The 27,347-nt window shown below is 46.0% G+C and overlaps 1 protein-coding gene across 5 annotated transcripts in view; it reads right to left on the minus strand.

Annotated features, from left to right (window-relative positions):
• Positions 1-27,347, minus strand: part of CHST3 (carbohydrate sulfotransferase 3) — a 277,639-nt gene that overhangs the window by 213,829 nt on the left and 36,463 nt on the right. Inside the window, exon 1 of one of the 5 annotated variants that reach the window (XM_086922120.1) lies at positions 22,756-22,857. The exons of 3 other annotated variants lie outside the window; for them this stretch is intronic. The gene's annotated coding sequence lies outside the window, so the exon portion shown is untranslated. Of the gene's footprint in view, positions 1-22,755; positions 22,858-27,347 lie in introns of those variants that run through there. One more of the 5 variants, XM_086922122.1, reaches the window with a different exon arrangement.

The raw sequence follows: 27,347 nt of genomic DNA on the forward strand, positions 1-27,347 counted from the left end.
CCCCCCCCCCCAAAAAAAAATTGTCTTTATGTATGAACTGGCTTGGCCGTCCATGCTGGACTGTTCCGTTTGGAGCAGGGTGAAGACTGGTTTGCTTATAGCTGGGTCCAAATAAAGGTGACATGGTGTGCACAAAAACAATGAATTGGAATGCAGCCTGTGTATTCAAGAATTCCATCCATCACTTTTTTGTATTCTTTAGGATGTTTATTGAGGTCATCTTACTTGAATCTCCTAGTTACTCGTAATAGAAAATCGAATGAAATAAATAAAAAAATTTAAACGAAACTGCACGATTTTTAAACCAAAACTACTAATCCCAGAATGCAACATCCTGTTATCTAAATCGCCGAACCAACTTGAAGGTGTCACACATTAGATGGTTTTACTTAGCCACAAAGAAAAGGTTAAAGTGTGAAATAAAGCATATGCGTGACGGTCTGTGCACTTCCAAAAGTGTGCACACGCAGCATCTTGTTATTTTGATAACAGGAGTCTGCACATAGGCGGGTGACGGGTGAGTCTGGTTTGTGACAAAGGGTGTTGGAATTCTTACTTACACGGTATTGGTGGTTTGCTCGAGAGTGACACCAATGCTGGTGCTGTTGTATCATAACAATTTTCACCAGTCTTCCTAGATATTTATACTCGGGTCAGCTACGCTGTCAGAATGGTGTCAAATGTGTCATTTTATTTGTCCAAAAGACCACCTTTCATTCTGAATCGGTGTCCTCTGCAATCCCCTTGGGAACCGCAAAAAAGCGGTCTCCGTTGCTTATCAGCGCCAGGATTGGCTATGGAGCAGTGTAACTCCCTGCCCCATTCGGAGACCGGAGGCTGCGGCATGAGGCAACCCTCGGTCTCCCAAGGGGGAGGCTACTGCGCATGTTCGGGCTGGTCAGAAAAATGACCAGCCCAAAGCAAACATGCGCGCCAGCGCCAGTAGCACTGCTGAGGAGCGTGAGCACGCACCCTCACAACAACCCTATCAAGTACAGCCCCATCCCCTTTCTCCCCTATAAGCTACATCTGGTGCGGCCGGTGAAGTTTCAGATGGCGGTGCACATTGGTTGGTGGGGCAACGCCCGAACGCCCCAATGGACGCACCGCCGCTGTATAAAAGCAACATGAACAACCTAAGCAATGTGAGGAAAAAGAAATCTGGATGCAACACAGATAATGCAGTGGACAGAGGGGTTTAAAAGCTACACGGAAAACGGAGGAGTACAGTGGTAAAAAGTAACACCGGATACAGGGGCAGAGGGGTTTTAAAGCAAGCCACATGGCCAATGGGCTGCAGGAGGGTTAAAAGCAAGTAAGAGGGACAAAAAGGTGCGAGAGGGTTTAAAGCAAGCACCATAAAAACTGGAGAAGGAGGGAAGAAGAAATATGGACAATAAGAAGCAACACAACACAAACAAGAAAGAACAGGGAAAATAGTACCTCAACCACAGCACAAACAGCCGAAGGATATTAATCAAGATGAAGCAATCAGTACTTGGTCCATGCTCCACAAAAAAGAAAAAGTGAAGACAGCATGTACTGACCAATTAGAAGGCAGCAAATAAGAGTGGCAATGAAGTCAATGAATGGTAAGTAATGGACAGGCTCCAAGTCCCTTGTTGTATACAAGATCTCATGTGCACTGACTTAAGTGAGACCTAAAAAGGAAAACTTGCACTGGATATATGGTATCTGGCACACATGGAGTGACAAGAGAATCCTCTTTAAATAAAATTCTGCGTTTTGCTTTAGAGGGTGAGGTATGTCGATGTACGTTTAACCGAGGTTCCGATTTAGTTTTTGGTTAGCTTGTATAAGAGGAATTTGACTATTTCTCGAAGGGTGTGTGCTTTTGAAAGGCCAGCGCAATCAAATCATTCATATAACAATGTTCTGTGTTTAATACCAACCACCTCCTTTTGTATATCTTTGCAAGGTTTTAAAAAGCTTACAAAAGCCCTCCATATATTCAAATGTGTTGTGAAGCACATCCAGTAGGGTTCTTTGCTGATAAAGGAATGCCTCTAAAGCCACAGCCCTCATGTTATCAAGTAAGAATAGGGATGATGATGTAATCACGATACTTACTGCCTGAATTAGTCGCCCGTTTCTCAGTGTCTCATAGGTCCTTGTCCACGGTAGCCCACAAAGCACGAATGGCTGATTCCATCCACCTCAAGAACATCACCTCACTCGGTTAGGTGGAGAGGCTACACCGTTGCAACAGAGTACCCTCTGCACCAAACTTTATAGGGCTGTAAGTGTCTCAAGTGCAGGTGTGGTTGGCTTGTCAAAGGGCCTCTTTTAAAGTTTGGTAGCCCGCAACCAAGGGGTCGGTGTCTGCTGCTGTTGCATACATTCTTTACCCAAAATAGCTGACACATGTTACAGGTGTTCCTTTTGGTGAAAGAATGTGACAGCCATTCCATATCACCATGGCAATATGGCGCACTGATATTACTTACACAAGTCTGGGAGATAAGCCTAATCTTCAAGACATAATTAACATCTCCTTAATGCTGCAACGTGTTTGGGGAAGGTTTCAACGTTTATTTCTGTTTGGGCCTACCCTGGTTTCAAGGCATGTACTGGACCAAATGGCTACCACCTGGTATTACTTTGGACTGGCCACTCTTAAATTGGGGCCATAGCTGGCACTGGGCATTTTCCTGGTGGGACGGAAGGGTGGGGGGCGGTTTTGGACCAGAGGGGGCCATTTTTGTTACTGGGGGCCGGTTTTGCAGCAGTGTTGCAATATCGGCCACCTGTAATAAAAGCAGCAGCAGTGTTTCCTACCAGCAGCCCCTCACCATGGGCAGGTTGGACTTAATTGCCAGGACTGATTTACGTTCTCAGTCCAGCCCTGCCTTAAATAGAGGAGGTCCTGCACAGCCATTTCCTTCTGCACCAGGATCAGCCCAAAGGATGTGTCTCTCCCTTAAAACCCCCCTCGATTAGTCTCTTCCTGTCCCATATCAGCCCTTCCCTCTCTGATCTATTATAGCCTCTCTCAAGCTATTTTCTACTCACTTCCCTTGCATCTCTTTTTCTCTTCATTCTTACGTTTCGCCTCCTCTTTCCATTTTGACTTCTCTCTCCACTATCTCTTCTTCCTTTCTAGTGCAAGTTGGACTTTAATATGTCACATGTTCGGACTCAAAAACATTGTGCGTTTCTTCACAAGGCCTGATAATATAAACTCCTCAATGGTGGTACTGTTCAGCAAACAACTATTTGTCACTCTATTATCTATTGCATAGCAGTGTTGTTTTATAGGAGCAAAAAACAATGTTCTTATTTTGTCTATGCGGACAATGCACACATAATGATTATTACCAGGGCTTTAAGTGGGATGGAAAACTAGGGGGGGGGGGGGGGTCTCACAAAGGGGCGTGGTCAATGTAATTAAGGGCGTGGCTTAAAACACACAAACTACAAAATCTGTGTTTAGCACAGTGTGCCACCCGACTTGTATTTTGCTGTTCCTGTCATTGCGTCCAGCTATATGACACAACTAGTCACATTATACCTACAAGTCAGGACTATTGGCTTTGTCAATGGTTGCTAGTTGTGTAAGATAAATAAGCAGCAACTATGGCTTGTATATAATATTGAAAAAACTTCCACTTAAAGCACTGGTGACACCACAACAATGTTGCTGCTCCTGAGTTTCAAAAAGAGAAAGGAAACCCAGAGAGAAAATTACTCCCCTTAAAGGAATTCCCATCCTCAACAATACTCACCACACACACATCAATGTGCCTGCTGTCAATGGAGTCAGGAAAAAGGAGAAAAGAAAGGACCGCCTGTGCTAGGGCACAAAACAGAGCTCGATAGAGACCCGTTTCGAGGTCCCCTTTAAAAAACTGCCGATGCTCAGACCTAGTGAGACCCAGCCCACTTAAAGCCCCGATTATTACTGTATCAAAATAGCAGTTACCACCACAAAAATAAATGGAGAATAACAACACACTTTTACAGCTCACGGTTTAGTGTTAATAGCACATTGATGCAAATTATCACCATGCAGGCTGTTTTTTTGTAATCTGGATTCTCAAGGTTTTAAAAACCTGAGTCCAACATTTAGGCTTAAGAAAAATTAATCAGAATACATTCCACATATTACTAACTCAATGGAACCTTATTCCGGGTGTGGTGTAAAATGTAGAACTTACTGAACGGAGGATGTCAGTAATGTCCTGTGGATCTTTTTCACAGGCCACTGGAAAAATGTCCACGTCACTACATCAACAGTTGGCTGTATTAGAACAACTCTCGCCTGTCTCACTGAGCAAGATTGCAAACAGGCAAGGTTTGTACTACAGCAGGTAGAAATCTAAAAATACCAGCACATGTATAATTACTCTAACATAAGTGTCTACATTTGAAGTCAATTTTCCTAAAGCCACTGTAACATTCTAAATACTGCGGGAAAGGAAATCGCATCAAGTGTCCGGCAGTTCGTACGAAAAATTAATTTTCTGATTTATTGCAAAATATCTATTTTTCCATAGTGTGTTCTATGTTGGATCGTGAAGATGACATGTTTGGAAGAATCGGATGCCAAGTTCAAAACATGATGAAAGGGAAGCTAATGAGCTCCTTTATAGGGGACCTCTACCCCCCATTGTGTATTTATGCTCTCAAATGATTTATTTTCCTACTATGATTTTTTCCTTAAGGGATGGGAGGCTTATTTTCATAAAGTTAAAAGCCCTGGCTGTTGACAGCTGGGTGATCTACAGGTCAAGAGGCAGAATCCAAACAAGTCAGAAACAAAATGGTGTCAGGTGAAATGTAATTACTTTATGAGGTGAATCACAGTTTCAAAGATCAGATTTGGAATACTCAAGGAACAGAATCGTATGCAGAACTGGAACATCAATCAGTGATTTACACAAACAACAAGCATTTACAATGCAACGGTTTCGCCTTTGGAGAAGTTAGAGCTATTGGCATTGTAAATGACAAAATTTCTATTTATGTGTTGGTTTTGAAAACAGATAAATAAATGGCATTGTCATTTACATTGAAAATAGCTTAATCTCTCGCAAATGTGAGAACTATTGTACCCTACGGACGAGCTCAGCATACAGCAATTACTACCACACACACACACACAGAGCCACACACACACACACCCAGAGCCAGCCACACACACCCAGAGCCACACACACACACCCATATCCCCCCACACACACATAACCAGAGCCCCCCACACACACACAACCAGAGCCCCCCACACACACACAACCAGAGCCGTCACATACACACACCCACTGGAGCAGTCACACACACACACACACACACACACACACACACACACACTGGAGCAGTCACACACACACACACACACACTGGAGCAGTCACACACACACACACACACACACACTCTGGAGCAGTCACATACAGACACACACTGGAGCAGTCACACACACACACACACTATCAAATCATGGGATTGGTAGGCAGAGTTCCTCGCTTGCAGGGGTCCTGGTGCGAGCACTTCCCTTTCTTAACCCCAAGTCTAGGCTCTGAAATGCATCCTTGGCTGGGGTTCAGAGGGGCCCTCACACCCTCTGGCCCGGTGCCACTGCACTTGCTGCCCCATCAGTCCCTCGGTTTCTCAGCGACTGGCTTCCCCCTCTGTGCAAATTTCTCCCACTCTCTCATGTCCATTTCCCTGTCGTTTTGGGGTTCCTCTTAACTCACAACCCTCCCCCCATCTCTTTCGCACTCTCGCTTTTCTCCAGCTAGCATTTTGCACTTGGACGTGTCTCTCCACTCCTCGACTACCAAGCCCCCTCTCGGTCTCATTTTCCATCGCCCCCCTTCCTGCATCTCACCCTGTCCCCTATCCCCCACTCTATCCTTGACTCCTTCTCCCTGCCCCCCCCCTTCTGGCTGCCCCACTCCTGTAAAGGGCCAGGCGGCAAAAGTGTGGCAGAAGTGAAGGAGTACCGGGGTGAGGGGCCGTCAGTCGCATCCCCAAGTGAGGGCGGCCGCGTGGCAGCAGGTCCCAAAGTACACAAAGAACAGCGGAGACGTGTCCGGAGCCCACAGCCTGATGGAAGAGTACACACGCTGCAGGGCACGGGCGTCCTCCACGCCGCCGGCCTCTCTCTCACTCAGTCTGGCGTCTCCCCCAGCCTCACTCTCACGCTGGGTCCGTCTCTGTCTCTTTTGGAGAATGTCGTGATCCGGCCGGGACAGATCCCCGCCCTGCTAAGAGTGCTGCGGGGGTGTCCGTTTGTATGTACGGGCTCTGCCCCAGTGGGTAGAAGTGTGCCCATCCTGTGTCTTTGTTTCGCGGCGAGTTAATGTGGCTGTCTCAGGACGGTTGTGAGTGTGTCTCAGGAATGAGAAGTACCATGCAGTGGGAGTGTTGTGTGTATCAGGGGGTGTGAGATTGTGCCTCACGGGATGAGACAGCGTGCCAGGGGCCTAAGGAGGGTGTTTCAGGGGGATGCGAGAGTGAGTGTGCCTCACCGGGGTGTGAGTGTGCCTCACCGGGGTGCGAGAGCGTGCCAGGGGCTCAGGAGGGTGTCTCAGGGGGATGCGAGGGTGAGTGTGCGGGGGGGGGGTGTGAGAGTGAGTGTGCCTCACCGGGGTGCGAGAGTGTGTGCCTCACCGGGGTGTGAGAGCGTGTTGGGGGCTCAGGAGGGTGTCTCAGGGGGATGCAAGAGTGAGTGTGCCTCAGGGGGGTGCGTGAGTGTGCCTCAGGGGGGTGCGAGAGTGTGCCACACCAGGGTGCGAAAGAATACGCCGCGGGGAGGAGTCTCAGGAGGGTGTCTCAGGGGGGTGCGAGAGTGAGTGTGCCTGGGGGGGGGGGCGGTGAGAGTGCCTCAGGGACAGCATTCTTCAGTGAGGAAGGAGTGCGTGCTTCACGGAGTGCTAGTCGGTACCCGGAATGCGAGTGTCGTCTCAGCAAGTTGAATGAGTATTTCACGGACACCATGACAAGACCGGGATAAACCTATACACACTGAAACAGAGACTACCGTTTGCATCTCGCATGCTGCGTCTGTCTCTCGAACACACTGCAGTCTCTGGCGTCCCTCTGCCTCGCTCTCACTCACCAGGGACAGCCGGAGGCTGGACCGCGAGCCCGTCCTCTGGAACAGAGACTGCCACTTCTTCATGGCGGGACGGCGAACCCCGAAGATGGGGACACCCCACCGACAAAACCCTGGGACAAGCTCCTCGAGACTCCCTGGCGACTGGATCCGTTCACCATGCAACAAAAGTGAAAGGAGGAGCAGCCCTGCGACGGGGTTAACCCTTCAGTGCCCGGGGCAGCGATGGATGTGACAGCAGGCGCCTGACCACAGTGCAAGTGCAGCACACAAAGCCCCCCCCCACCCACAGTCCCAGCGCGCCCCCTAATATGTAGGTGGGGAGGTAATGCCTGATGGATTAGGCGCTTTTGTTTGTCTATGTTAAATGCTTGTTTAGCGCGCGCCCCAAGGACACATTGGAGTGTCTCATGTCTGTGAAGTCTCGTAAGCTGTAGCACAGTCTTCTTTTGTGTCTGACAAGCTTATATTGGACACAGGCGGTCTTTTGTTCTTCTCTTTCCCATAAATTTAAGTGTTTACATTTACCCCAGTTATGCTTAAGTGTCCCAGAATGGGCACAGGCGTTTTTTAACCGTTGTAGCGGGTTGTCACAATATCAACCCCCTGAAATAGTGCTTTATTTCGTGGACATAATACTAACTCCTGTCAAAGGTAAGTGTAGATTTATTATTAATAACTGCGTCTTGACAATGTTTCGGGAGCCTGTATAATAAATAGTCTGGGTGTAGGTTGGTATTTCGAACTCCTAGTGGGACCACTCCAGGCAGCCCCAGTCTGATTGAGGGAGAGGTTCTTTATGAACCTTAATGGTAATAGTGGTAACTAAAACAGGAAGCTGTGAAGATCCGTCTTTCTTCGGTCTTGGAAGCTGGGTGTCAGGGAATGGTTAAGTTCATTCTGGCTTTAAAAGTGTGGCTGGACTGTGCCCAGGGCCCAACTTTGAGGTGATGTGATTATCACGCCGGACGACAAATGCCTTTTGTTTATCGCCTCCCCTCCCCGGGGTGCGAGTTTCCCAGCGTGTGGTGTCTTTGCACTGGCTTGTGAAGTTGCCTCCCTCAAACCGATGTAAGCCTCCCGAGGGAGGGTACAGAGGCGACTCCAAAGGGCACCTTCACTTATGGTGCTGCTATGGCATTTTCTAATATTTAACCACGTGTGAGGGCGGGTACAGCTGTCTCTTTATTTAACGGAGCAACCAATGTAAATATTACCTTGGACTTACGGTCCTGAGAAGAACCTGCACGCTCTAATATTGGTGTTATCTAGGACTGGTGCCATGAAATGAATAGTCTTACTCCACCAGTGGCCTCGTAAAATGGAGCACAGGCTCAGAAGGCCGCAGAAAGGGTGCATCCTCACCCTGGCCTCCTCCTCCGCGTGTCGTAGTTCGCAGCTCCCTACTAGTCTGTGTGGATGTTGCATGTGCTGGTTCAGAGTTTGGTCTGAAGCGGAGTTTTCATATTTTATACAATAAACGGTCAGGACATGCAAGTATGTTCAGGTGGCCAATATAGTGCTCACTAGAACAGGCTGCTATTTTTTTCGAGTTTTTTTCTTCTTTGTAAGTACTTAAAATGCGTTCCCTTATGCCAGGTAAACTTTCATACTTTCAGGAAAAAGGCAAAATGAATATTTCGCAGAAGCTAAAACGTCAGCTTGCTCGAGGAGTAAAAGAATACGCATGATGTCACTGTGGGCAATAACAAATTTTGAGTTCTGCAGCTTATAGTGGGATGCTTTTGCCCCCCCTTCCACCCACAGTCCCAGCGCGCCCCCTCGCTCTCAGACTCGCCCTGGTGCCTGTGGTTGGGTGTGCAGTGAGGTGCCATGGTGTTTGATGGTTAGAATTCGTGTCTTTCTGAGGATGAGTTGGGAGGTGCAGGGCAGGTGTGTGGTTGTTGGTGGTTTGCGCTTTTTAAAAAAAAACGTCGAAAATAAGCATCACGGCATACGGACAGCGGGAGGCACACGGACAGCGTGAGGGGGGCGGGCAGGCACACGGACAGCGGGAGGGGGCGGGAACGGGGACATGAACAGTGGGAGGGGGCAGGAACGGGAAGACGGACAGCGGGAGGGGGGTGCGGAAACGAACGGGCACGGACAGGGGGAGGGGGGGCGGGAAGGCAAGAAAAACTAAGCACTCACCTGTACTTCCTCCGGCGGCCGTGGTCGGCATGGAATGACAAAAACAAACCCATTAAAAAAAACGAAACTCCGCCACTGCCGCGATGACGACATCGCAGAGGCGGAGAGGGAAAAAATCTCGGGAACGCCCACGAATCTGGTCCGGCCATGACGGACAGATCTCTGTTCCAATGGCTAGCCTCCATTTATGGAGCTAGCCAATGGAAGCAGAGGCGGGACTAAGCCCCACACTGTAGGGACATAAGATTTCTCCTGGGCGGAGCTAGGAGCTCCGGCCCAGGCGAAACCTAAAAAGGCCTTGCTGAATAGCGAGGTTAAGATGATCACTACTTAGAAACTTTTAAAAATGAAAAGGATCCCATCCTTACTAATAAAGATATGCCTCCCAAATAGATGACAATCCTCTCATCAAAATAGATAGGACAAGGTTTCAGATTGCTTATGTGTGACATTTTCATAATTTAAGAGTAATTATGAGAGACATTCAATGACTAAGAGTGACATTTTCTCGAGAGTAAAATCAAGCAAAGAAGATGAGGAAACATATAAATATACGAAATTACACCGATTTTGATCAACCAGAAACTCTAAGAATATTCAAGAGGCCTGGGAGCAACAAGAGGGTCTACACACTATGCAGCATTCTGAGCTGGCGGATTAGGACGACCACTGGCAATGAAATAAGGTGAGAATGACATGGTGACAGTAAAGAAACAGTGTGTAGAGTGAAGCATATTTTCACAAATTGACTGCTGCACTCCGTCATATTAGGACATAACCAAACATTCAATTCAAAGTGTTAAATCCACAGATCCATCTTTTGTCCGCCACGGTGCCATTTGAAAAATCATTGCAAAGTCCTCTCGCTTCATAGAGGCTGCGAACCGTGGGCGGCTTAGTGTTAGCGATCAAAAACAAGGAAGGCATTGTTAGTGTTTGTGTTTGCTAAAAGGTAAATTAGCAGCAGACTACATAGGAGACTGTGAAGTGTGTGTTGTTCATTGCAGAACTTCAGCGACAGGACAGCTGATTGACCACGAGCTAAGCACTATTTAAACTATAAAGCACATTTTGGAACCATGGAGACTAATTTACTCAAAAATGGGAGCTGAGCCGCGGTAATTCGGTTTACGGCTGGGCCGCCCACTTCCAGAGGGCTCCTGGCTGCAACAAATAACTTTCTTGGGAAATGCGCTGCCCGGGTCATTCAGGATCAGCAAGCAGCAGCTGGCTATGGGCTCTATAGGCCGCCACAATCCGTGGGGTTGGGTCGCGCGGGGGATCTTGAATTAAGAAAGTTCAGAGCACCGGTGCAAGCAGTTCATTTGCGCTGCAGTCAGTACCCCAAACGTACTTTTGGAACTCCAGTAACCTGCTCACGCTGCAGAGGCCGGAGCAGGAGGTGAGGTCAGCCTCACTGAATCCTAACCCTATTGATACATTGTAGCCGCAGTTAGCAACTCTCAGCCAGCCCCCAGCCAGGCCCCATGCCTACAGGGAGCATCGAGTCACCACGTTGTGCTGCCACTCAGGTTTCATAGTTTCAGTCTGAGTCAGCATAGCAGTGCTACCGATTCACAGACGAGGTAGGCACTATCTCTATTATGCGTGATTTTGCATTTCAGTGCAGTGGATCACTGCAGTGAAATGTATTAGTCTAACGCCTGATGCGTGATACTTGGCAGGTCAGGATAGGAAACAAATATATTAACGTTGTTGGTTAAAAAGAGGCACAATACTGCCCGGCAGCTGTGAGCGATGCTATGTTAACATTACCTCACAAATGTTATGTTATGTTATGTTATGTTAAAATAAGTTCACATACAGTTTATTGTTACAATTGCAGGCAATGGTTTATTAGGGAGAAAGCCATAGGGACGGAACTCTTTAAATAATTTGAATCCTCTTAAAGCAAAGGTCAGCAAAACATCAACACCAAACTGCATAAATTGTGAAGATAACAGAGGATGATGAAAACAAAAATACACTTTCACCGCTGTCCTCTTTGTAGCCTCAGGCCTTGGGACTTTATCCAGTTTTGAAATTAAAATACATCAATAGAAATCAACATAAACTCTAGCATTGTATACTACAGATAGCCTCTATCCTTCTAACATACAAAATGCTGACTACATCTACCTGTTTGCCTACATGCACACAGCAAAACATTTTTGGAAAAGGATGTTGGAAACGATTCTTTAACACCCGGTGCACCTTTTCAAAGATGTGACATGGCACAAACATGGACAGTGCACCTTATACATAATACGGCCCCTGGTGTTTTCTGTCACGGGATAGTGAAGAAATTGTCATTTTTATCACAAATCATGGGAGTTTTCTTCAGTCTTCCTCTCAAAGGAACCTATTCCTGGCAAGGCATAACTCAATCTTTGTTCCTTTAGCTCTTCTGAGCATGGCGGTATCAGATGTGTGTGGGGTTTCAAGGGATTTAACCATGGCACCCGCTCCAGAAATTAGGGAATGTTTTTATGGGGGAAATTTAGATTAGGGACCCTACCGCTTGCGGATCTTGTTTCTAGATGGAAAGTATCTAACCAGACTTCATGCAACAGTGCCTTATGTATTGACAGACGTGAAACCGTGGCACACTTCCTTTATGAATGCCCGGACTATGCGCGACCAAGATCCCGTTGGCTTAAACCAATTTGTAGAGATCTGGGGATTCGAGATTGTTTGGTGGCCCTACGGATTTTACAAACGGACACTGCCCCCAATATTGTTTGTGCTGTCTCTAAGTTTTTAAAATGGGCTTGGTTGGTTCGCTTAAAAAGACTGTCTATTTCAATTTAATTCCTTTTAATTAACTTATTATGATCAATTTACTATTCTTCCCCATTGGATGTTTTTAATGTCAGTCTTTTTTTCTCATTGATGCACTGTTTTTAAATTTGCTATGTAAATGCTTTTAAGATATTCCAAATATCGAAATAAAGCTATCAACCAACCTTATGGGGGAAATATTCCAGGGGGATGTCTGCAGTATTTGGACCTGTTGTTGGCCAGCACTCAGGGAAACCCACCAGCCCAGATATTTCCGAAAATTTGAGACACACGGAAGTCCATGGTGATATGGCTTGTAAAATTCCCAATATATTTTATTACCCTAAATCTCCTGCAAATGTCATAATATCGGGTAAAATTACAATGTCTTCACTATCATGTGACAGAAAACACCAGGGGCCGCATTCCCCACCTCAGGAATGCTGCAACAGATTACTTCATTGAACAAAAAAAATCTCTTCTAAGGTATTTTCAACATACATTTACAGTAACTGCTACTGACATTGCTCCTAATATCACCAACCTTATGTCCTTTTTGCTTTTTTCAAAAAGTTCTAATGTCTGTTCAAATAGGGCTCCACTTCTGATTCTAGTCCACTCTAGACCCTTAAACAACTTAACAATATATTTTGAAAACCACTTACTCTCACTTACATTTTTCGGACAAACACAGAATAGTCCCACAGTTGTTCAAATCTGCAATGGTTTTCCAAATACTGAAACCATCCATTTTGAAAAACGTATGACCTATATAATTTCTACCAAGAAGGGTAAAAACATTAGGGAAGTTCACATCTGCAAGAAACTTTGTAATCATCTCCAAAACAAATGTTTTTTAAGAAAATGCTTGCTTCCATCCTGCAATTATTTCAGAAACGCCTTATTTCCAGAGCTTGAATTGGATTAGGGACATATTGATGCTCTGAACCTGCGGGAGTTGTTGGCATCAGTTGACATGATACATCATTCTATTCTACTTGATTACCAACCCTCATAATTTCCATATCTATGTGAGCCCCTTAGCGAAAGCACTTCAGAACTCATATGAATGCAGGCAGCATGCATATTTCAATTTATCTGGATGGCAATCCAGCAACAAGCCTACCTATGCAGATATCCATGAAATTTAAATGGAACTGGATGGACGGTAATTGAATCAACTTTAATGCTCGGAAACGCAAAATATAAATCATACGTGGTAAACTTAATCTCTGGCTGGAAACATAATGGCCAACTAAAATGGCCCTCTTTCCCCCACCAACAAAGTAAGAAAGACGTATCAGAATCTAATTAAGCAATGAACTTTCCAGGTCTAACCAATTCTCTTGTACAGTCTCCACCTCAGAAAAATTCTTCAACGGATGATGGTAAACAATTAGTTGTTTCTGCTTTCATTGGCTTATGCCCTGACTATGCCATTTCTGTTTACCTAGGTATCCCTGATTTGTTACCACACAAACATCAAATTATCAAATAAGCGGCCGCTTTTACGATCTTGAGGGCCACTAGGGTGGGTCATGTCCTCCCGCTACTCTTTCTTCAGGACTGACATCCAATGAAACAATGTATTTAGTTTTATCAACTGCAATCCCCCGCTTTTATCAGTAATTTCCTAAAAAAATACAATACCTGACAAACATTGCTATCATCTATGGTCAATCTACCAGAGGTTCCAAAACTGAACAAAAGTAGGATAAGCAGTTGGATTCTCTGCCAGTAGACACAGAATGAAGTATTTCTTCCATTAGACATTTTCTCAAAACCAGACTATGTTGCAAATCTTTCTACCATCAGTTCAGTTTTTATAATTAATTATTTTTAGTCATCTTAGTACCATCGTTGATTGACCTATATAAAGTACTTTTGGCAGAAGCAGTAGACTGTTCATCTGTGATCATAGCTTGTTCAATACTGAGCAAATGTGTGGCCTTCCTGTGATCAAAAGCTTCTCCACAAGATGCAAAGTCATCTTAATGAATATGTGCAATTAAAAAGGAAGCCATACTTAGAATTATGTGAAAGGAATATTTGATACTAACATTGCTCATTATTCCGTCGTTTTTACATGGCACACTTCATTGAAATAAACCAAATGTTTTCGTTGCTGTATAGTCAGAAGATGTTCTTAAACATCAGAGGCAGAAAGAGTACCACATGGACAGAAACAGTGAAAGCATGCTCCACAACAATGGCTGTAAAAGCATCGGGATCAGCAATGGAAACTAAACTCGCACACAAAACTGTTACAACAAAGGCAGCAACATTGAGAGGTCCTCTCTGACAGAACAAAAACAGCATATGCAGAAGGAGTGGAAACTTTCCTCATGCACACAGAGACTCTGGGTTTCACTTGGTCCTGTGGTGAACTCTATATCATGTTTACATAAGGCTTAACACTGGCCTACAGGGGTTTGAGCTTCAGTGACGCTGGGGTGCACTCCATGCAGTTAGTTTACTCATGGCTCAGCAATGTCTCAAGCAGTTGGGCTCCAATCAAGCCTGGGAGGTCTCACACCAAACATCACATCATGGGGTAGCTCTTTCCTGTTCAGACATGCAATCCTTGCAACACATTCCCAGATGGAATAATGATCATTCATACCCAGTTTTACAATAGCAAGACGTCTTGGAAGCTCCCAAAATTGGACAAGCTGGCCTCTACCGTTTGTATATGCTGAAGCCATCCCTCACACACCTTTACCACCCTGTTTCATGTGTAAAATATTACTACATGCTTCAGTGCCACATCTTCATCTGGGGCACAATAGGTCTCACGCATGACACTATAACTCAACACTAAAAGATGATCACTACTACAACAATGATACATCAACAATGTAAGAAAAAACGCCCTGGAAGACTGGAAACGACCTACTCAACCAGTTGAGTAAAGCTTTAACCCCTCAGAAAGAGGGCAGAAAGGTGCTATAGAAATGCCACAATATGCACAGAAGATATTTAGCATAAGTAGAGGCCCAACCTTTCCACCTCCAAAGATGAGGTGCAGCATGGACAGCAGTACTAGCTTCCCTGTCACAGAGAATAAGGTGCAAGAAGGACAGATTTCCATCCCATCGAATGGGCAGAAGCTGCATCATCACACGTGTTTTTAAAACTTAAAGATACATTCTTGCCCCTCCCATAAAGGAAATACCTAAAATACATTTTCTGTTCATGATGCAAACAACAGATGGTAATTGTGGATGACTGGAACACGGTCTTTTTAGGTCCAGGCTACAGACAGTTTTAACTGCCTGAGCGAGACCTATTGTTCCAAAACGTTACATTCATTGAGATAGCTATGGGTCATCCCGTTCTTCAAGATTGGATGGCTTTGTTGTCTGTCTCACTTCCCTATTGCTGATTCAGTGATTGATTTCCATCTCTAATCTTGTGTTTGTCCCATTCAGGAACATTTTGGTTTCATAGTGTATTCTTCAACTTTTCTTGTCAGCTCTTGCATTGCAGTGCATCTGTGGGTCATTTTGTTTTCCTCTCTTTCTCTCTGCTCCTTAGGCCCTGTTTATTCCCACTAATCCTCCCTCTCTTTAACTGCCCTTTCACACTCCTGCCAAGCATTATATTTCCCCCAAGCCCCTAGCTAATTTTTCACCACTCACTTCTAAATATTTTTGGGACCATTCCAAGATGGTCGCCCGCTTGTGCACATGTGCACATATGCATGGAGGGCATCTTCAAATGGCTTTCTTTTCTCACAAATGCCATTCAAAGATGCCTACCACAGATGCATATGCATCAACAGCAGCCCTCTTTGAACAGGATTTCTTAAAATAAAACTAAATGAATTCATAGACAACCACAGGGGATCCACATGCATCCATGGCAGCTAGGTTTGAACTGGGTTTCTTAAAATATTGTAACATGCTTTCACCTGATGGTTCACCTGCAGTTCCCACAGTGAGCAGCTTCTGGAAGTAAAGGGAGAAGAAGGGCTGCCATTCGAGCTAATCGTTTCAGGCAACATACTACAGAGAGAGTGTTCATATAGGATTGTTCCTTGCATGTTTTTAGAGATATACACTCTCAATTGTATTTTTCGCTAGATATCCTGCTGAGGCCTAAATTGGGTGAAAGGTTCTGAGACTAAGAGCGTGGCTCTGTGACCTTGAGAGGGCAAACACAATGTTTCTTCCGGGAAAACTTGACTATTGTCCATGTCCCAGGGCTTTATTATGGATCTGTGTTACTAGATACATTTTTTCTCATCTGAAGTATGGGACAGGCTTTTTCCTTGCCCGTAAAGAGTGAGACACCTACAGACCTCACTCATGTAGATTTCTACTACCATGATGTGGCTAGACCCTCCACTGACAACCATGACTGAATGGTGTTTGCAAGGGGAATATGTATTATTACTGGTAATGTGAATCTATCCTGAATGCAAGTGTGTGAAAGGGAAGCCAGTGGGATTTGTTTTGGATTTCCCCTTGTAAAACATGACAGGACGTATGCTTCCTAGACCGCCAAAGTGTATTGCTGGCATTCCTGAGGTTTGAGTTTAGCATCGGATAGTAAGGTGTGGAAAGATGGAGATAGGTTGCTCTATTTATGCAACATAGGCCTTTTCAATAGAGGTCTGCTGATTGTCTCTTTCTGAACTCTACCATTAAGCATGATGAAGGGTGTGGTGGAGACAGCAGTCTCTTTTGATGTGCAGATGAAATCATCCAAGCGGGGCCTGCCCACACAGTACCATAGGAATTCCTGATATCCAGGACGGATGTCACTGGCAGACAGTTTCCTAGAGGTGACAAAGCATCACCTGGAAAGTCTGCAAAGAGATGCTGAAGAAGCTTTGGGACTGCTCGGTACCAGAGCCTTTCTGGCCTATTGACATAGGAAAGCAGGAGATCTGCATGCAGGAAGAGGCTGATTAGTGAAGCCCAGGCAATGTGCCTGCATTGGGACAGCCCAGAACTGAACACTAGCCATGAAGCCATGCAGCCAACACAAGTGCTGGATTGAATCTTCCTGCCTTCCTGATTACTGTTAAGACACCATATGTACACTGCACACAAGAAGAAGGCAAAGGGGTGATACAGGAGCCAACCTAAGTATTTGAGTGGGTCACTCTGCCCCCGAATTGCTGTGTGTACCATAACTGGAAGGCTGCAACAACAAAGGACAGGGTGAGAGCAAGAAAGCTTGATAGCGTCCCCGGCCTCCAAACACCGCTGGCAAGTTACCAAAGGTTGAAGAATCACCGGGACCAGTGAGTCGAGATTGGAGTGGTATGTGATAGATTGGAGAAGAGTGAAGTGGGGTAGATTGGAGTGTAGTGCAGTGACTTCAAGTAGGGTAGATTGTAATGGAGTGGGGTAGATTGGGTAGATTGGATAGACTGAAGAAGGATAGTTGGAGTGAGGTAATTTGGAGTAGAGAAGATTGAAGTGGGCTAAATTGGAGTCTGGTGAATTGGAGTACCATAGTGTGGAGTGAGGTCGGTTGTAGTTTGTTAGACTGGGGTAGATTTGGGTAGAGTGGGGTAGATTAGAGAGAGTATATTGGAGCAGAGTAGATATGAGTAGATTGGGGTGGTATATATTGGGGTGGGGTAGATTTAAGTAGGGTAGACTAGGGTGAAGTGGTGTAGATTGGAGTGGGGTGGATCATGGTGGAGTGGGTTGGACTGGAGTGGAGTAGATTTGAGTGGAGCGTGGTAGATTTGAGTGGGGTACATTGGGGTGAAGAAGAGGATAGATTTGGGTAGAGTGCAGCATGAGGTAGATTGAAGTAGAGTGGGGTAGACTGGGTGGATTTGAGTGTGGTAGTTTGGAGTAGAGTGTGAGGGACTCCAGTAGATTGGAGTGGGGTACATTGTGGTTGAGTAGGGTAGATGGAAGTGGAGTTGAGTAGATTAGAGTGGAGATGAGTTGGTTGGATTGCAGTAGAGTTTGGAAAAAGTGAAGTGGGGTAAATGGAAATGAGTAGGGTAAATTGGACTGGGATAGATTGGAGTGAAGTAGAGTGGGGTAGATTGAAGTGGGGTCGGGTAGACTGGAGTGGGTTGGATTTGGGTACATTGGAGTGGAATGGGGTGGAGTGAGATGCACTGGAGTAGAATGGAGCAGAGTGGGGTAGATTTGAGTGGAGAGCAGTAGACTGGGGTGTTGTGGGGTAGATAGGAGTGGGGTGGGGTTGTCTGGGTTACTTTGAGTGGAGTGGAGTAGATTTGAGTGCAGTGTAGTAGATTGGAGTAGAGTGGGGAAGATTGGATTGTGTAGTAGGGTAGAGTGAAGTGGGGTAGATTGGGGTAGATGGGGTAGAGTGGTGTGTGGTATATTGGAGATGGAGTAGAGTGGAGTGGGGTAGATTGGATCATAATGGAGTTGATGGGAGTGGATTGGAGTGGAGTGGCCAGGTGTGGGATGGGCTGGGGTGGAATGGAGCAGAGTGGGATAGATTTGAGTGGAGGGCAATAGACTTAAGTGTAGTGTGGTAGATTGGAGTGGGGTGCGGTTGATTGGGTTACATTGAGTGGAGTGGGGTAGATTGGAATGCGGTGGAGTGGATTGCAGTGGAGTAGATTAGAGTGGTTAGAGTGGGGTACATTGGAGTGGGGTGGATTGGGGTAGATTGGAGTGGAATGGCGTGGCGTGGCGTGGAGAGGGATGGACTGGGGTCGAATGGATCAGAGTGGAGTACATTTGAGTGGAGTGAAGTAGGAAGGAGTATAGTGGGGCAGATTGGAGTGGGGTGGGGTTAATTGGGTTACATTGAGTAGAGTGGTGTGGATTGGAGTGCAGTGGAGTAGATTGGAGTGGGGTAGATTGAATCATAGTGGAGTAGATCGGAGTAGATTGGAGTGGGATAGACTGGGTTAGCGTGGGGTAGATTGAAGTGGGATAGATTGTAGTAGTGTTGAGAGAGGGGTTAAATCGGGGTTGGGTAGATTGGAGTGGAGTGGGGTAGATTAAAATGGAGTAGATTGTAGCAGTGTGGAATGTGGTAGATTGGGGTACATTGTTGTGGAGTGGAGTGGGATAGACTGGAGTGGGGTAGGGTGGAGAGGAGGGGCGTAAGTGATGTGGAGCGGAGGGGTATGGAGTGGTGCGTTGTGTCATGGAGTGAGTGGCGTAGAATGAAGTGGCATGGAGTTGAGTGGTATGGCATGTCTCTGAGTGTCTTAGAGTGGAGAGGAATAGAGTAGAATTACGTGTCGGAGAGTGGAGTGGTGTAGAATGGAGTGGAAGGGCATAGAACGGAGTGGAGTGGCATAGAGTGAAGTATGCATGGAGTGGTAGCGCACTGTCATTACAGACAGCACATTTTCAACTGAAATGACCATACAATTATAACGAAATATGGTTTTACTGCACACAAACGATAATGTTTGCCAATGTTATGACCTAGAGTATAAATGTGTTTTGATCTGATATTTTCCGAAACCTCAGCACAGTTCATTCTTTTGTTGTGTACTACAAATTAAAAAAACCTACACCCTCTCCTTTTGCTTGGGTACTCAGCAGGGTTGTCACATAAATTCTCTCACTTTGAAGTCAGAGATAGAACAATAAACACCAAGCTCCCTGGAGGAGAGAGTCTGACATTTGACCTCAGTCTTTGAATGCACAGCAAATGTGACAAGATAAGAACAAGATTTAAAGGCCTGTTTACAGAAAGCGAGTTTGTGGAAAAATACAGTAAACAACATTTGAGTAGCAGGAGGGACTTTCTCAAGCTAAACAGCCTAAATCAAATAAAGCCAGCAAATAGAAAGCATGAGTTGCAAACAAAAATAATGGTAAGAAACAGGCGTAATGCATTCCTAGGTCAGCTATCTGAATGTCCCCAAGATTCTTTAGCAAACCAGACAGTTATGTTGTGAGGTAGGCTTCGACCTACAAAGGATGACATATAAATCAAGTGCACACATTAAGCTGAATGAAGCAGTATTGAGAACTTTCAGCCCGATTCATCAAGCGAAATTGCGCTCGCAAAGGGCCAGATTCTGAGAATCTGGCCCTTTGCGAGTGCAATTTTTGCATTTGGTATTCATCATCCCAAATGCAAAAATCGCTATTATCGAAATCGCATATTTGCGAGGAATTGGATTTAAGGAATCTCTAATAGAGATTCCTTAAATGCAATTCATCAACCAATTTGAAATTGCGAATTCGCAATATTTGGTCGCAATTTACCACGAAGTCTGACTTCGTGGTAAATTGCGGGAAAAAAAAGAGTAAAAAGCACTTTAGTGCATTTTTTTCTTTTGCATGTTACACACACACATGTCCTTTGGACATGTGTGTGCGCAACACCTGTTTAAATTTGCGTTTAAGAGGTGCTACAGAGTGTCCTTTGGACACCCCTGGCACCCTTTAAATCGCTATCTTATTTGCAATTAGCAAATTGCTAATCGCAAATAAGGAATACTCCCCATTCATTCCTATGGGCCTTTTGGCCCATAGGAATGAATGGGGAGTTATTCCTTATTTGCAATTAGCAATTTGCTAATCGCAAATAAGGAATGTGTAGGAATCGCATTTTATTTTGAAATTCCTACATGAATCCCGTTTTGCGAGTCTGTAATAGCGATTCCTTATGAATCGCTATTAAAGACTCGCAAAACGGGTCTTTGATGAATCTGGCTGTAAGTTTTTACATACTTCTCAGCTACCACCCGCCCTGCGCACCCCGTGCATGTAAAGCACCTTGGTTAGACATCTGTACTCACTGCAAGTTCGTCTGCCTCACTCCCCTCCAGAGCTGGTATCAGTACAGGGGCTTCTCTCTTTTTAAAAAACTATGAGTGAACCACTCGGGGTTGATGGTTAGATCATCCTGACATCACCATCCTTAGACTCACATTCTGAGACTATGTGGGGCGAAGGGCAAGCCTTTCCCTCTCAGGTGTTCGACTACCCCACCTCTTTTCTCACCACAGATCCTCCTTTTAAGACTGAGGGGATGGATTGCAGGAATTCAACACCAGATGTTAAAGATTTCCCTAGTTCAGAGGTCACCATCAATAGGTCCACCGACCTTCTGAGACTGTGTTCTAGGCCTCCAAAAACTCAGATGTCACCACAGGTACTTCTTCAGAGACTGTGAGGGGTTAGAGGGTCTCTAACTCTGGGTGAAGGTAGTTAGAAGCACAAGTGGAGTGACACATCATGGGGGGTGTTGCGAGGCCATCTTGGCAGAATATGCAGACAAGTACTCACCTTCTCACAGAAAACACACACATGTACTTACCTGATGCGGGTATAAACACAGGTGCTTGCACCCCAAAGTAAATAAACACGAAAGTACACATCTTGCAGTATGGACACAAACACACATACACATTCTCACTTTCTCAGGCTACAAACACGGATTTCTTATGCTTTAAAGGTTAATACCTTAGAATATAGTATGTAAAATGTGTTGTAAAAAACATTATTTTTGCAATTTCTTTCCAATTTTTATTTGTGTTGGTGATTTCTGGTGCTTATCACCGGAACTTATTTCACAAGGCCGGGTTCACGTTGTAAAATATTTCAAATTGAATTTGTCATCGACGCAAGCCTTATTAAGGGGCACATTCCGGCTTTCTGGGACTGCCAGAGAGCACACAGTGGAGCAGTGCCTTCCCATGATCCCAAGGCTGATCATGATCGTTCTCCCCGGCTGTAGTCCCGTCCCTCCTGCTGCCTAAAAGAAGCAGCGCAGCCTCCAGGGCAGATCAGCCTTCTCAAACGGACGCCTTCTCAAACTGGCACCTTCCCCCACGCTCTAACTTCCGCCGCCTCTCAGCTTCCGCTTCCGCTTCCTGCCCCTGACATGGTCCTGAGGTCACTCGAATAGCAACAAAACGCAGGCCTTTTGTTTACTGGAGGGAATGTGTGAAAATAAATAATACAGTGGCTCCTGGCCTGCTGCTCCTGAACCTCTTAGGTAATGTGAACTTTCTAATAGATTTAATTTCTGCTGTGAGTCCCTGCTCATGTCGGGTGTGATTAGTGAGTGCGCACTGCCCACAAAAAAAGTACTACCATCCACAGCATGATGATCAGCATGGCGCTTGAGAGGCCTCAGCCATGGTGCGGAGCTCACCGCAGGGACCGTACTCGCTCAGTGGAGGAAGCATATACGCTGTGAGTGTGTACTTTTAAAATTACATAAACGGATTAGGTTTGCTACCGAGTACACGCTGTGCTTAGTTTGTGCACATGAACTCACAGATGGACTGGCAACACGCAGCTATGCAGTCAGTTTAAGTTTGGCAGCACCATCCTGCCGCCATTTGCACTGCACAGCCGTCATTTGATGGCCGGGACCGCGCCCACCGAAGGAGTGGTGGTGGTGCTTCAAGTTCAGCGAGTTGTTGAGTCCTGGACCAGCGCTGCACACAGCCCGTGCCGTGAAGGCAAGAATCGTCGCGCTCTGCTGCTGGCCCGTACAATCATGGCCCTACTCCTGGTGCAACTGTAAGTTTTATTATAGGCTTAAAATAAAAGTCAAACTTGTCTTCTGCGTTAAGAGATTTAAAACGCTCGTTTAAAAAGGTAAAACAATAATTCTAATATGGACGGGGTGCCATTTTGACTGTGAGAAGGAAAACAGAGTGAAATGACAAAAACTAACGTTGTTTGCTCACAATACAATTTGCAGGTCTTGTGAAAGAAGCACTCGCAAACCTTCATCAATAGAATAAGGCAAAAAAGTATAAGAAAGGTGTCAGCCCAAAACAAAATGCTAATTATGCAGTCTGGCCTACCTCTGCTCCTTCTCATTAGTGTTTCTGGCACTTCCGGCCCTGTCCCAGAATCTGCCGAGGTAATCCTCTGATTCGTTACTTTCACAGCGCAGGAGACATGGCCGTACCCGGGGTCATCCAGCTTGAGTCTGAATCCTCACCCCACACATTGCCCAACTGCCTCTCACTCCAGCTGTGTGAAAGTTCATCCCCGGGTGTGCTTATCTGTTCAAGTAATAGTCTGCATGGCCGCTGACAGCTGAAACACCATGCTTGAAAAGAAAGAGGCATGTCGGAAATTTAACTACGTGTACGTTTGTTTGCATCAAAGAAAAAAAAACATAGAATTTCAAAAACGTACACTAGAATGCAAAACAACTTGAACCAGCGTGCGTGCACTGTCTGGGCACTGTTATCATCTCAGCCAACGCAGCAGCTGACACCCACAGAACATGCTGTCTCACCCTACGACAGCAGTGTCTCCCTGGGTGAGATTATGCAGCAGGCAGTTCCTTGGTCACAACACCTGCTGTGCTGTGGTAGGTTTATCCTGTATGTGCTGTGCTGCCATGCCCCCTGAAAGGGTGCTCAAATGCAGGCCGTGCGCTCTGTAATGGGTGTGTTTGTAAGCAGGTATCATCTGACACAGTCTAGCAACCCAGCGAGGCCAGCATGCAGATGGCAGCAACCCAGCGAGGCCATCATGCAGATGGCAGCAACCCAGCGAGGCCAGCATGCAGATGGCAGCAACCCAGCGAGGCCATCATGCAGATGGCAGCAACCCAGCGAGGCCAGCATGCAGATGGCAGCAACCCAGCGAGGCCAGCATGCAGATGGCAGCAACCCAGAGAGGCCATCATGCAGATGGCAGCAATCCAGAGAGGCCAGCATGCAGATGGCAGCAACCCAGCGAGGCCTGCATGCAGATGGCAGCAACCCAGAGAGGCCATCATGCAGATGGCAGCAACCCAGCGAGGCCATCATGCAGATGGCAGCAACCCAGCGAGGCCAGCATGCAGATGGCAGCAACCCAGAGAGGCCACCATGCAGATGGCAGCAACCCAGCGAGGCCAGCATGCAGATGGCAGCAACCCAGCGAGGCCAGCATGCAGATGGCAGCAACCCAGAGAGGCCATCATGCAGATGGCAGCAACCCAGCGAGGCCAGCATGCAGATGGCAGCAACCCAGAGAGGCCATCATGCAGATGGCCACACCAGAGCCTGCTATCCGCACCACCTCTGCTTCCTGGGATACACTACTACGGATGTATGACGTTACTCTGCATACTTTTACTCCGCATACCGTTACAACGCGACTTTTACAACGCATACCACTACAACGCATAGCGCTTTGCGGTGCTGGATAGTGGTAAGTATAATTTACTATTCTAACTCCAGTCCCCGTGGACCCTAGGGAAGGTGTTGGATAGTAAATTATACTTATTCCCTATCCTAGAGCGCCCCCCAGCGCAATGCGTTGTAATGGTATGCGGAGTAAAAGTCGCGTTGTAATGGTAGTGCGGAGTAAAAGATGCGTTGTAACGGTGTATACCCACTACTACCCCAGCACTGAAAATAATAAATGATTCTGATTAACTCTGCTTGCACTTAATGAAGAAGCTTGCATTTTTCCTCTTTTACCAAAATGCCAGAGGCTACGGCTTACACTACTGCTGAATAAGGCTAGGAGCAGGGTTTAACACAGGCCCTACATTACAAAACTCGTACAGTATTGCATCACCAGCCCTTTCAACCACCTGTGACAAAAAACAGTCACTCTTCTCTAATGAAGCCAAATTTAATTTACTAACTTAGAGCTCGTCAACATGGGCATAAGTAAAGTCTTTTTAAAAATTCCAGCAGGGCAGTTGGTTAGTGCCCTTCAATTTCTGCTGCTCTGCAGCAGTTTTAAGAATTTCTTGTTGCGCATATGGGTGCAATTTCAGATTTTTATATCTTACCATCGTCTTCATTGCTTGATTTTGCTGGGGAGAAAGTGTCACTCGTAGTCATTGAATGTCACTCATAATTACGCTGAAATTATGAAAATGTCACACATGGCAATCTGAAACCTTGGCAGCTTTGTTGACTGTATGCAGCGGGATGACAGGACTGTGTAACTGCCGGCGCAGGCCTCAAAGCAGTCCCGGCGCTTCCTGAATCTGACCTCACTTACTTCCAGGAGGAGCCACTGGTGGAAGTGGGTGGAGCCGAGGGAAGTGGGTGGGCCTCCTAAAAAAAATGAGCACCTGCACTTCATATTTTACAAATTAAGCACTGGCGGGAGAACCCCTCCAAACCTGACTTGCAGGGGTCTGGTTTGCTCACTGTGCTCAGTCAACAAAAGAATCACGTTCCGACTCCTCACCCACGCACACAAAGCTCTCCACAACCAAGGCCCAAGATACCTCAACGAGCGCCTGAACTTCTACACTCCCACCCGCCAGCTTCGATCGACCAGCCACGCCCTCGCCGCCGTCCCCCGCATCCCAAGAGCCACAACAAGAGGAAGATCCTTCTCCTACCTGGCCGCCAAGACGTGGAACTCCCTCCCCACCCACCTCCGACTGACCCAAGACCACCTCGCCTTCAGGAAGCAACTCAAGACCTGGCTGTTCGAGCAGAAGGGGACCCCCCTACCCCATGCGCCTTGAGACCCTCCGGGTGAGTAACACACAATACAAATGCCTTGATTGATTGATATACACACTTTACAGGGGCTGCGCTTACAAAATTTGCCAGGGACATCAAGAGTAAAAGGCCTCAACCACCACGGTTGGGCCCATGAAATTCCTGTAACCCCCTGACCCTCTGAAAAGGTTTCTGACAGCAGCTGATAAACACCATTAGGCCAATTAATTCCTTCCACTTGAATGTCTCCTCATGAGAGTCATTTGCATAGCGCACACGCTGCTTTTAAGTATGGCTTTGCATCAGCATGCAGGACTGGACTCAGTTCTCCTGGGAGGGCCTCAACAATGAGGTTTATAGTGATAAATAATTATTGCTACTTGATGTATCACATTTACCTTCCACCTCCACATGCTTTACTCACATTTCGGAAACCAGAACTGACAATCCTACCAGCCATCTACTGTGTAATGATTGTTGAACCTGGTACTGGTTTCATTCTACAATCATGTTTATTAAGATTGAATTCGTACAGGGCTGTGGGGAAAGGTCTAGTGCAAGAAGGGTGGGAGGATAATTACTGTGAGGTCGATCATTATGAAGCCTTGTCGATTCTGGGAAAAGAGAAAAGAGAAGGAGATGTGTCTAACACCAGTCAGTGCTTCTTCATATTTTAGCCAAAACTATTTGGTTTCTTCATTTGCTGATTAGGCCGCGACAAAGAAAGGGAAACAAAGGTCAAAGGGTGCAAGACCTAAGATATAAGAGAAAACAAAAACCTTCTCAAGAATAAAACCATTCCTTGTAATAGACTTGAAAGAACCTCAACCTATTTAACCACACAGATATTTTAGAAAATAATTATTATACAGCTCCATCCATGCCTTTGCTTTCTTTCACACTGAGAAGTTGACTGTAGGAAAATAGTTCTTTGCGGTTTTATCAATCACGTTCTACAAATCTTCAGAACACCTGGTTGTATTCATCGCTCATGCCCCTAGCACTTCCTAGCCCACATTTTAATAGCCGGGCATGCGGCAGTGCTTCAGTTCTTTATTCGATCTTAAATGTGTTCCCACGTTGCCTAGTCCCAAAATAACAACTGGTGTAACCCTTCTACTGTTCGACTAATGAGATTTGTTAAACATTAATTTACGCGCCAGTTTTGCCTTTAGTATAGGTACACCCCAAGCATGGGGGGAGGAAGACGCGCCAGGCAGAACTGCATGTCTCCCCCCCCCCATTGCTAATCTAGCGAACAGCAGATGTTCTGGTCCATGCCAGACGCGGAGACTAAAACACCCTCGAAAAAGGTTTTAATACCATTCTCATATTACACCACACCGCAACTTGTGCCTTCTCTGTCACCTTTCCGTGCACGTTTAAGCTCGTGCTAGAAAGAGTCAAGTGAGCTGAGAGAATGTAATGACGTAATGACGTGCTGGTGTGTGTGGTGCGTTAGCCTGGCATTTACTTTCAACTGGAGAGAGGATGGATGTCTGACAGAAGCTGTGTAGCTAAGGCTTACCAGGATGTGTCACAATATAGTGTTTGCTCTCCCTCAGGGCAGCATGGGCCAATGATCCTTCTACTTTGTACTCTTTTACGCAACCCACTGTCGCTGAGAACACCTGCACTTCCACTGATGTCCAGGAAAGGCCTGATTTTCGGTGAGAGTAGAGGCATACTTTCTATGACAACATTGTCAAAGAATCACTGCCTACCACTCGCTTTGTACAGTTTTGAGAGTTCCTCGCGTTCTTCCACTACGGGTCCGAGTCATATGGAGTCCGTGAAGTTACCTCGAAATTTGCCATAGTTGTAGGCAATTTTAAGGGAGGAAGTGTAACTCTTCCATAGCAAGCGATTGAAACAGGAACTATTTACCTGCTGGTGTGGCACCGCGGATTGGTACGGGGGCATAGTGATTCCCAGTTCAACGAGATACATCTCTCGTTTGGATTGTCCATATTTCGGGCCAT

Source organism: Lissotriton vulgaris, chromosome 5 (assembly GCF_964263255.1).
Source record: "Lissotriton vulgaris chromosome 5, aLisVul1.2, whole genome shotgun sequence".
Lineage (NCBI taxonomy): Eukaryota > Metazoa > Chordata > Amphibia > Caudata > Salamandridae > Lissotriton > Lissotriton vulgaris.